At 38.0% G+C, this 11381-nt stretch overlaps 1 long non-coding RNA gene across 1 annotated transcript; it reads right to left on the bottom strand.

The window, feature by feature from the left end:
- Positions 1-1112: 1112 nt before the first annotated feature.
- Positions 1113-3410, bottom strand: LOC139190470 (uncharacterized). The gene is made up of 3 exons (XR_011574705.1): positions 3112-3410; positions 2133-2191; positions 1113-1307 (listed from the first exon to the last, which is right to left on the bottom strand). It is a non-coding gene; the product is annotated as an uncharacterized lncRNA (long non-coding RNA).
- Between the last annotated feature and the right edge of the window lie 7971 nt (positions 3411-11381).

The following is an 11381-nucleotide window of genomic DNA, read 5'->3' as shown; positions in this document are numbered from 1 at the left end:
TGCAAATCATGTGACGTGTCACCAAAAGAAAATAAGTACGTTAGTCAACACTTCAAGTAATAATCCAATCATCAACAATAATGTTATATGGTTTGCAAAATTTAGTTTAAACAGATGGTCTTGCTGTCTTTACTTGTAAAAAAATTTATACGCCATTTCATGTCTATGTCCTTCTCCTGTGCACGGTTTAGAGAGACATTAATTATGTTAAATTCCATTAAGTTCCGATACTAGCGTTGGCAAAAGCCCGAAAGGGGTTGAATGAAGTGAAAATATTTGGGCCAAAATAATAAATTATTAATACGATGATTAAAAAAAAAAGGAATCTTTTGATATAGGTGCTTCAGTTTTGAATTTTTTAGATCAAACATCCACGCCTTTTAGTAATTTGATTAAACTTTTTTTTTTGGTCAAAATTTTGGTGCTATATGCACATTATATTGTAACAAATTTCCTATAATCTAGTCTTTTGATTACACTCTCCTCTGTTAGAAATAGTTGTAAAAAAAAAAAAAGTTTGTTAGATGCAAAATTATTTTCACAATAATGCACAATTTAGCAATAATTATCTACGATTTAAGATATTTTCTTTTCAAAATAGTTTAAAATATTTTTAAATCCTCCAAAATCAAACGTACCGAAATAAGTTTTTCTTTTAGTACGTTAAGGAAAATAGGATTGAGAATAATATAAACGTACCAATACACAATGTGTACAAAATAAAACGTACCAAATAAAAATAATGTACCAATATTAACAATATGTATAAAATCAAACGTACCAAAATTGCAAATAAACATACCAATTAATGATTTTTGTAAATTCAAATGTACCCGCAAATAATATATACGTAATGTATTGTACTTAATAATAATTCGTCAACAACTATACTTAAAAAACAAAAAACAAAAGAAATATAATTTCCCAAAAAATTTGAAAAAATTACATTGCGCTTTTATGTTGATCACCAACTATTTGGAAAAAAAAACCATTTGGAAAAAGAAATAATATTAAATGTTTGCATAACAAAAAAAAAAAAAAAAAAAAAAAACTGTGATCGAAAAAACATATTGGAAGAAGAGAAAATATAGTTTAATTACTAATATCTCCACTAAATATGACACATCCCGTTCCGAAGGAACGCATGCTGGCCGTCACGTGAGAGTGACGTAACCATTTACACAGTTCGGAAGCTTTAAAAAATACAATTACTAAGATGAAACACCCGAGGGTGAGTCCTACTTTTGTGAATTCTGTCAGGACACCGTTGGATTCCTCGTGGCCACCAAAGCTCTGCTATCAAGAACCTGGAGGGGCGTAAAACAAAATTGAGTGGGTCAGTAAAACAAAGTTTTTCGAAAACATTTCATTTAAAACATTTCTAACCCCTCGCCGTAAAACCTATATACTTTCCCAGAAAATAACATAATAGCATAATATTTGTTCAAATCTCTCAAAACATTAATCTTTACTAAAATCCAGCAAGTATGCCATGCAATAATGTCAATGACAGAATATGGATGCATCAATATAACAGGTGACATAATGAATCAACCGGAGACCCTGCAGTTGGTCCTGTATGGTTAATTCTATAGCTCAATATCCAATACAGCCGGAGTCACCACGACGACCTGTACGGCGCTACTCTGCACATAAGTCGGAACTACCTGAAGTAGTCTGTACGACAAGAATGGTGAAATAATACGCTCTAGTGCTTCTCTCATCAATCATGTGTGCATATAATCTAAGGTCACCTACTAGTCGGAACCACCTCTAGTGATATGTACGATTAGCATGTTGGAACCCTCTCATGGTCTGTACGACATACACCTACTTAAGATCCAAGGTGAGCGTGCGGTGCGGTGAATACTATAAGCACTAACACCAAGGGTGCAGGTTATGAGCTCTCAACACAATTCACATCATCAATAATTCACATGAATAACATAAACTCACCTGATACTCACCTGTGCGTCCACAACACCAATTCACATATATATATGCATCAAATATCAATTCATATAATTCACAATATGCATGCATGGCATTTTAAAACTTAATTTCATTTAAACTCAATTTCTGGGAAAAATATCAATAGTATATAGGTATAAACATAAATACTGCCCACTCACCCGGAGTTCGCCCAACAATTCCCTAGCACCACACATCAAGGCGTCATGACGATCGGTTCCTAGAACAATAATCAAATCCAACCTCAGAAATCATATCGATAGAATATATAACTTGTATAAAACACGTCACTACGTAGTTCGATCCGGAAGATCTGCAACTCAGATTTCAAATCCATAACTTCCAGAGGTCCACAATATACCTCTAGGACAACATCCTAAAATTTCATTACCATCCAACGGTCGGATCTCTGTCAATTTCCAAAACCAAGTGACGGTTAACATTCTATTTTATGAACTTACAACTCCAATTCCGAAAGATCCATAAATCGGATTCCCGATCCATAAGTTCCTATAATCCTCAAATATTACGTATTACAACGTATCAAAGTTTGGTGACGATCCAACGGTCGGATTGTCAATTCACATTTTGACCTAACCACGAATCGAAACGAACTTAGGTTCAATTACTCAATTTACGTCCATCAATTATCAAAACTGAACCTAGAACCTTAAACACATGCTAAGAATGACATTGGCGGGCCATTGGCACGGGCCACCGCGGGTAGCGGTTGGCCGCCCTGGCCAGCCGGAAAATCCAACTATTTCCAAAAATTCTCAAAAAATACAGAATTGAAGATCTCAATGAGTAGAGTAAACTTTATACTTGAGGCCAAGGCCAATTTGGCCTGGAAGAGCTCCAATTTCACCAAAATCCGTGCGGAACCCTAGAATTGGGTGAGTTCCAATTCGTCTTCAAATCAACTCCGACGTCCCAACCAATGCTTGGGCTTTGTTCTAGGCCTCAAGAGAAGTGTATGGGTGGTGGCAATTGAAAGAAATTGCTTCGAAATTGGGCGAATTTTGAACAAGAAAGTCGTGGCACCCGTGTGGGTGTTTTTTGCTAAATCACCGCGAAATTTCATGATTTTTGGGGTGAAACATGAAGAGGGAAGACCTAGGTGTTGATTGGAAGTGGTACCTTGATCCAATTTGTGAGAATTCCGGTGAAAATCGTCGGAATTTGGGTGTGGGTGTCGCGGGTCAAAACGGGTCGCAGGTGAAGACCCATTTTTCTTCCTTCTCTCCTCCGCTTCTCGCCCTCTCTCCTTTCCTCCTTTCTCTGTTCTGATTGGCCAGTCTCCTCTCTCTCTTCTCCCCATTCGCCAGCACTCTCTCCTTTCTCTCTATGAGCTTCGACTCTTTCTTCCTCTGGTTGGGCAGATTTGCCCAATCTCTTCTTCTTCTTCTTCTTCTTCTTCTTCTTACGCACACACACACACAAACCTTCTTTCTCTCATCCCAACCATCCATTTAATTCTTCATTAAATATGGGCCATCCATTTTCATAAAAGAAATTCTAGATTTTACTAAATTATAATTCCTAAAATGCCCAAATTTCAAACGTTAATAAATTCTTCGATATAACTCCAAATCACTCACCGTCTGCGCCCACGCGTCCGTAGCGACGAGTACTACGAGGATATGTCAAGAAAACAAATTTTAGATGGAACGACACAACGATTAACCTCGAATAATGCACGTGCCTCAAAGGGCATTTTTATAAAATCCTTTATTAAAACTTTAAAACTCTTAAAATCAGGAACGGGCTGTCACAAAATAAGGAAAAGTGAATTATGCAGATAAAAGGATAAATTTAAAAATTATTTGAATTTAAAAAATAGAGGTGACTATTGGTCAAAGCACCTTAATCAAATTTTAAAAAGGCACAGATGTTTAATCTAAATGATATAGAAAAACGGTAGGGGATTCTAATTTTCCCTAAAAACTAACAGAAAAAATATTTAAGTTCTGAAAATAAGTTTGTCCATCACATAGTTCGATAACGCACTAAACACTTTATTATTCTTGTACTACTTAGTTCATGTGAAGCTAATTCAGCTTAGTCTCTAAAGCTAGTCTAATTTGAAATAATCCAGTGTAACAAATACACTCTAAAAAGCATGCTAGTTGAAACCTAAGATATTGTCTTTCTTTCTACACCTATAACAAACAGTAACATAAGCTGAGCAACAACACCTTACCTATTCATCTGTGAAGATAATGGCATTGAAATCATACATTCGCATCCAAGTTTATTAAAAAGGAGATAAAAGATTATTTCATAATCATATCGTTTTTAATTTCAATTTCTATTTAGAACTGAAAATTAAAATCTTGTGGATAACTATTTTCATTTTTTATTTTTCATAGAAAATAAAAATTAAGAACTATTTTCTTCAGTTTTCAAAATTTGCCTTTACTTTTTTGTTTAAGTAGTACCAAACAAGTTTTTCAGTTCTCAAAATGTGAAAACTCAAATGAAAAAACAAAATAGTTATTAAATAAAACATAAATTGGCATTACCAAAATTTCAAGTAAATGGTAGCAGAATGGATGAGAACAAAAAAACAGAGCAAAGTAACCATTGTAGCACTTTTTCGACACTAGAGAAACTTGGTTAGATTAAGCATAAAATATCTACTCGATTCCCGGCAAGGCCCTTAAAATTCCATGGCTTATTATTGAGAAAAACTTACTTAGTACATTATATGGTGTTCCGTGCCAATAAAACAAGAGATATAAAAATGTACGAATTTTTATTCATTAACACAGAATGCCGTAGCCGTATAAATCCTCCATATTATCGTTTTCCCTATTTAAAACAAATTAATCAACTTCATACCAATTTACTCAGGAGGAATTATAATTACCTGCTTTAAAACACGAGCTTAACCCCTTTTTTAACATTATTAACTCTCTTTTTTTGTGATAAAAAAAACATTATTAACCCTCTGGTTTTGTGAATAAAGTCCAAACTGTCGAGAAAATTTTTCATGACTGGAACACACACCTCAGCATGACAGATAGTGTTTCTCACCAATAACCTATGAACACCTGTATCCTTATAGCATAACAATTTAATACATTTAAATTTTATTAAAAAAATTAAAATAAACAAGACCTGCACTGCTCCCAAGACTTGCTCCCATCTCCTCCTGACCCCCCCATTGTTATCGGCAAAATCATAAATGGAGGTCGGTGACGGCAAAATCTTAAACAACCCACCTCCATCGTCGCTTGTGATTTCACCCGGGACGCTCCATCTCTTCTCCCTCTTCCTCTTTTTCTTTCTCCTATCATTTCTCGTTCTCTTCCCCTCTTATTTCGACATGGAACCAGAGGGATATTTGGCCAGACCTTTAGGTTTGCCGTCTATCTCCTCCTTCCCCCACCCTCTTCTGGACCTCCGTACACTGTGAGCCGCACATGAACGAGCTCGAACAAAAGATTTTAGAGCTAAATCCAGTGAGGAAGATCAGAAAATCAAAACCCATAAAACATATAAAATTATGAAAATAAATTAGTAATATTTAAAAAAAAAAGCCATTTTTCAGATCCTTCTGTATGTTCTTCTTGTAAGAACTTGTAAACAAACAAACACCAAGACCAAAACATGAACCACAAACAAAAGGAAACCAACCCAGTTATGTGCACATAAATAACCAGAAAGGAAAACATACCTGCAGCTGCACCAGAACTCGTAGCCATTGCAGCAAACTTTCAGTGATCCTTCTCTTCTCTTGCAGATTGTCAAGAGCTCGACTCACAGATAGGTTATGGTCCAATATGAGCGTTAGTTCTGTGAGAAGAGAGGTCACTATATATATACATATAGACTTCACCAAAATAGATCACAATTTCCTATCAAAATCCTCATCGGAAACAAACACTTGTTTCCTGATGCTAACCAAAATCCTTTTCAATCAAGGATCAACATTCCTTTCATCAATAGGACTTTCTATCCAAATTGAATACCTATAACTGGTCCTAAAACTTCTCTATCTCATACTCATATTCTTACATTCTCCCACTTGAGTATGAGAACAGTTTCAAGTACTCAGTTTATCCAATCATACTTAGATAGAAGTGATCACTAACAGATAATCATCTCAAATTATTATAAAGGTGATCACATAATTAAGTCATTCACCAACACACAAGTACATAGACACAACCAGCTTACATAAACCAAAACAATGAATTTATAATTGCCTCTGCAACACAAAATACATATTTAACTTACAAATCACAATGTCCAGTTCATGTTCATAGCAATGTATCTAAGCTCAAAAGTAAACCAAGACGTCTACTCCCACTCATATAGCCACCAAATCTTTTGGATAACAAAAGCTTAACCTCACATACAACTTACCCATGCATTTTAAAGTATTGAACTTAATAATTTTTTTCTGTTACATCGCAGAATTAACTCAAAAGTCACAACATACTTAGTTTGCACTTTGTAATTATGTGAACCAATATAGCAAAAACCAAACCAATTTGCTCCCACTTATCTAGGCTATACTTAACACAAACAAGTTAAGTATAAGTTAATATCAACTATATTAACTAACAGTCATTGCAATACACTGAATGTCTTATCAATGTGATCAATTCCCGCAACCAATATGCAAACAAATTCCATGATCACATTCATCCAATTTGTATTTACAACAATGTGATTTTACTTGACCAGAACAAACACATAAATTGATTTGCTCCCACTATATCAAGTTAAGTTTAGTTCCAGCAAATAACACTAAACTTCTCATTACTTAAACAAATTAAGTAACATAAATAATTATCAAGTGAGATGAGTTTCAGAATACATTCTTGCCAACAAGGTTTCACTAAACAATTTATATCATTTCATACAGGTACTAACACAAGAGCCTTCACATGTTTTTGGTTATACAGTGCAGATATTGGCATTAACGAACCCAAAAATTCTGAACTACATCATTCACATATATGGCAACACCCCCAAAACCTATTATATATAGTCTAACCAAAATTGGGATATGAATTACACTCATAATTTTAAAAACGTCATTATGGATACTCGTATAATCCAATTTTGCTTTTCTAGAATAATTCAAACCAATCAGACCCACATAAAAGCCACAGGTATTTGGTAGCAACAATAAGTCAAATTCTATTATCATAATTCATAATGGAAAATCATGATGCAAGCTTCCAAGTTTCAAGCAAGTTAATGAGAAATCTTACATCTGCTTGAGACAACAAAATAGCAACAAAACAATATTTTCCACCCAATCTAATTACACAGGCTCTAACTCAAAAATAGAAGAGCAATGTGTACACCAAATATTAGTCTAATGAATCTTTATGCAGAAAGAATGATTCCAGTCATCTCACATAAATCATAAGTTGGCATCTATAGGGACTTCGAGTTTAATTGTGCCTTCACAAAGTGAACAAGCATACTCGGAATAGCAAAAGCCCTAATTCATTATGCTCCAACTCATTGCACTATAATCACGCATATAGGAGAACAATTAATTATGCATGAAACAGTGAACTGAGTTACCTGAATGCATCATTGGACTCGTATTCGACAACCCGATTGCAATTCCTTTGCTCCAAATCAACGAAACAAATTTGTGAACACGGAAAATTCCTGAAACGAAAGAGACAAGAACAACGTGCACAAACAAATATTTGTATTTGATGATTTTGGGTTACAATCTCTCTCTATTTTGATCCTCTGATTCAATCTCCGTAAGGTATTGATTTGTGGATGTTTCGTTGATCCAAGGGCCGTCGAGGCTTGATCTTGGATAAACTGTTGGAAGTTTCTTCAAGGGGCCGTGGGCTTGATCTTGAGGATGAATGTTTCTTCAAGGGCCGTTAAGGCTTGATCTTGAATAACGGTGATGAATGGATCTTCAAGGGCTTTTAGGCTTGATCTTGAAGAACAGTGATGAACAGATATTCAAGGGCTTTTAGACTTAATCTTGAAGAACGGTTGGATGTGTGTGGATTTGTCGACGTTGTTGATCCAAAGGGCCGTTAGGGCTTGATCTTGGATGAACGGATGATGAACGATGGTGCTTTCTTCAAGGGCCGTCGGGGCTTGATCTTGAATTGGTGGAAGTTCTTCAAGGGCCTTTGGGGCTTGATCTTGAATTGGTGGATGGTTGATCCAAGAGCCGTCGGGGCTTGATCTTGGGAGAACGATGAACGAGGAACGAAGAACACTTTCTTCAAGGGCCGTCGGGGCTTGATCTTGAATTGGTGGATGATTGTTGATCCAAAGGGCCGTTGGGGCTTGATCTTGGAAGAACGATGAACGAAGAACACTTTCTTCAAGGGCCGTCGGGGCTTGATCTTGGAAGAACGATGAACACTTTCTTCAAGGGCCGTCGGGGCTTGATCTTGAATTGGTGGATGATTGTTGATCCAAAGGGCCGTTGAGGCTTGATCTTAGGATGAACAATGAATGAAGAACGCTTTCTTGATTCTTCGGGAACCTGGATGCTTGAGAGCTTCGGAGTTTCAAAGCTTCAGAGCTTCAAGAGTTTTGCCTAATGATTTTGGTCCCCCCAAATGAATGAAATGGGCTTGTATTTATAGATTTTTTCAAGGCCTAATTTTGAATATAATATCCCAGATGAAATAAGTTATTTCTGCCAGGTGTTGACATGTGTCCTGTTTGATGACTTTTCCAACTTATTTCGATTTTTTGTTTAGACACACGCTACGTGTAAAATTTATGTAATACATGAGCGTTGAAACTTTGATTTATCGGTCAACATTTATTTACCGAAATTTCGATGTCTACAAATGCCCCCACTTCAAGGCGCGTCGTATACATGTGCTTGTCATGTGTAGGAGATGTGTTTTGAAGTCCCTTATTGTAGATGTCGATCCAAGGGCCGTTGAGGCTTGATCTTGAATTGGGCTGGAAATTTCTTCAAGGGCCGTTGAGGCTTGATCTTGAATTGGGTTGGAGATTTCTTTAAGGGCCGTCGAGGCTTGATCTTGAATAACAGTGAAATTGGACCACAAGGAGCTTCATGTGGTAGATGATCTTTGGCTTTGGTAGTGGATGAATTGGCACGTATTTTGTTGCGCTTGTTGACTTTCCATAGCTTTGATCTTGAACCGGGTTGGAGGATTTTCTGGATTCCTCCAATTGTTGATTTTCCACAGCTTATTCTTGAACTGGATTTTGATTCAAGGGTGGTAGACACTTAATCTTGAATCGGACTTGTAATTTCCTCAAAGGTCGTCGAGGCTTGATTTTGAATTTGGCTGGAAGCTTCTTCAAGGGCCGTTGAGGCTTGATTCTTGAAGGCTGACTCAAACACATGGCAAGCAGGCACGAGGTGAAGGTGACGACTTGTTGCTTTGTTCAATCTTTCTAATTCACACCTGAGGAGTTTGGTCAACGGTATGATCTTCAAGATTGATGGGCTCTTCTTCCAGTTGGTGACTTGATCTTTAAGGATTTGATTTAAGGGTGGTGAATTGGCATGTGCAGCCCACAACGCCTAGTAAGTCGACCCAAGAATTTGAGGGTCAAAACGAGTTCTTCATCTCAGACTCTTTCTGCCGAGTGGACTATGCATGCTGCATTCTTCTCTGCTTGTTTCTTCAGGCAGATATGGCAGCTTCTCGAGTTCTTCAGCTCGGACTCCTTCTGCTGAGTTGACTGTGCAGACTGCATTCTTCTCTGCTTGTTCCTTCTGCACCTTGTCTCCACATGCTGCAAGGTATCATTTTTACTTGCCTTATCTGTTCTCCAGGCAGATGTGGCAGCTTCTTTGGAAGTACAACAACAATGGGAAACGAGTACTCGAGAGCAGTGCTAGGTAGGCAATCAGGGAAGGGTTCCAAGCAGTCGGTTCCTTACCCGAGTTTGAGTGGAAGTTCCGGCATATTGTTTTCTTTATCCTTGTCTTTGTAGGTAAGAACAAGGACAAAAGAAAGGACAGGGAGAACGCATGATATGAGATACTCTTGCTTTCTACCCTGGTGATATGAGATACTTTTGCTTTGGAGTCATTGGCTTGCAGAGGTACCCCAAGGAATAAGGAACATTGAATGACTCAAGAGGCTTCGTTGGGAAAGCATTTTTTGGAGATGAAGAAAGGCTCTGTATGTCTGCCTTGCTATGGAAGGCAAAAGTAGACAATTATAGGAAGTTCTTTGATACCTGTAGAGGTACTATTCTTTCACTCGTGTCGGCAACCAATGCGTGATTAATCTATATGGCTTCATGTGCTTTCTTCTTTATCAAAAATCTTCGACAAATTGTCCGTAATTTCCGCCAAGCTGAGTGTGCTTGTGACAGGTGTTGACGCGGCTGAAAAAGACTGGCGCCTCTTCGATAACTGGGATCGGCGCTTCGACAAATTACCCGTGATTTCCGCAAAGCTGAGTTTACGTGTGATGGGTGCTGACGTGGCTGAAAAAGACTGGCGCCTCTTCGATATCTGGGATCGGCGCTTCGACAAATTGCCCGTGATTTTCGCAAAGCTGAGTTTACGTGTGACGGGTGCCGACGCGTCTGGAAAAGCAAGATGCTTTTCCGATTTCTGAGCTTGCCTCTTTGATTTTTGAATGGCCTCTTCGAATTCTGAGCTCGCCTCTTCGATCTCTGAAATCCCGTCGAGTGCTGATTTTTTATAGAGGCACGCTGTTTGTTTCAAAGCACACTTGAATTTTACTTGTGAAAACTCTTTTCTTGCACTTCTAAGATCTTGATTCGTCTGACCTCTTCTTTCTTCAACACTTTGAAAATGTCAGGACCCTCCGATCGTCGTTTTGACTTGAATCTTGGTGAAGAGGCAGTCCCGCCTTCTCCAGACAACATATAGCGCCTATCCTTCATATCCCCTACTGGTCCTCTTACCGTTGGGGATTCGGTGGTGAAGAATGATATGACCGCTGCGGTGGTGGCCCGAAACCTTGTCACTCCCAGAGATAACAGACTACTTTCCAAACGGTCTGATGAGTTGGCTGTTAAGGATTCTCTGGCTCTCAGTGTGCAGTGTGCAAGTTCTGTGTTTAATATGGCCCAACGCCTATTTGCTCGAACCCGTCAAGTTGAATCATTGGCGGCGGAAGTGATGAGTCTCAAACAGGAGATTAGAGGGCTCAAGCAAGAGAATAAACAGTTGCATAAGCTCGTACATAGCTATGCGACAAACATGAAGAGGAAGATTGACCAGATGCAAGAATCTGATGGTCAGATTTTACTTGATCATCAGAGGTTTGTGGGTTTGTTCCAGCAACATTTGCCTTCGTCTTCTGGGGCTGTACCGCGTAATGAAGCTCCAAATGATCAACCTTTGGCTCATCTTCTTCTTGGAGTTCCGCCGAGTGGTGTGGCTTCAAACAATCAACCTTCGGCGCCTCTCATTTCTGGAGCTCTGCCGA

This window comes from Malus domestica, chromosome 02 (genome assembly GCF_042453785.1).
Source record: "Malus domestica chromosome 02, GDT2T_hap1".
Lineage (NCBI taxonomy): Eukaryota > Viridiplantae > Streptophyta > Magnoliopsida > Rosales > Rosaceae > Malus > Malus domestica.
The sequence above is the reverse complement of the archived record's forward strand: the minus strand, read 5'-3'. Positions and strand labels throughout refer to the sequence as shown.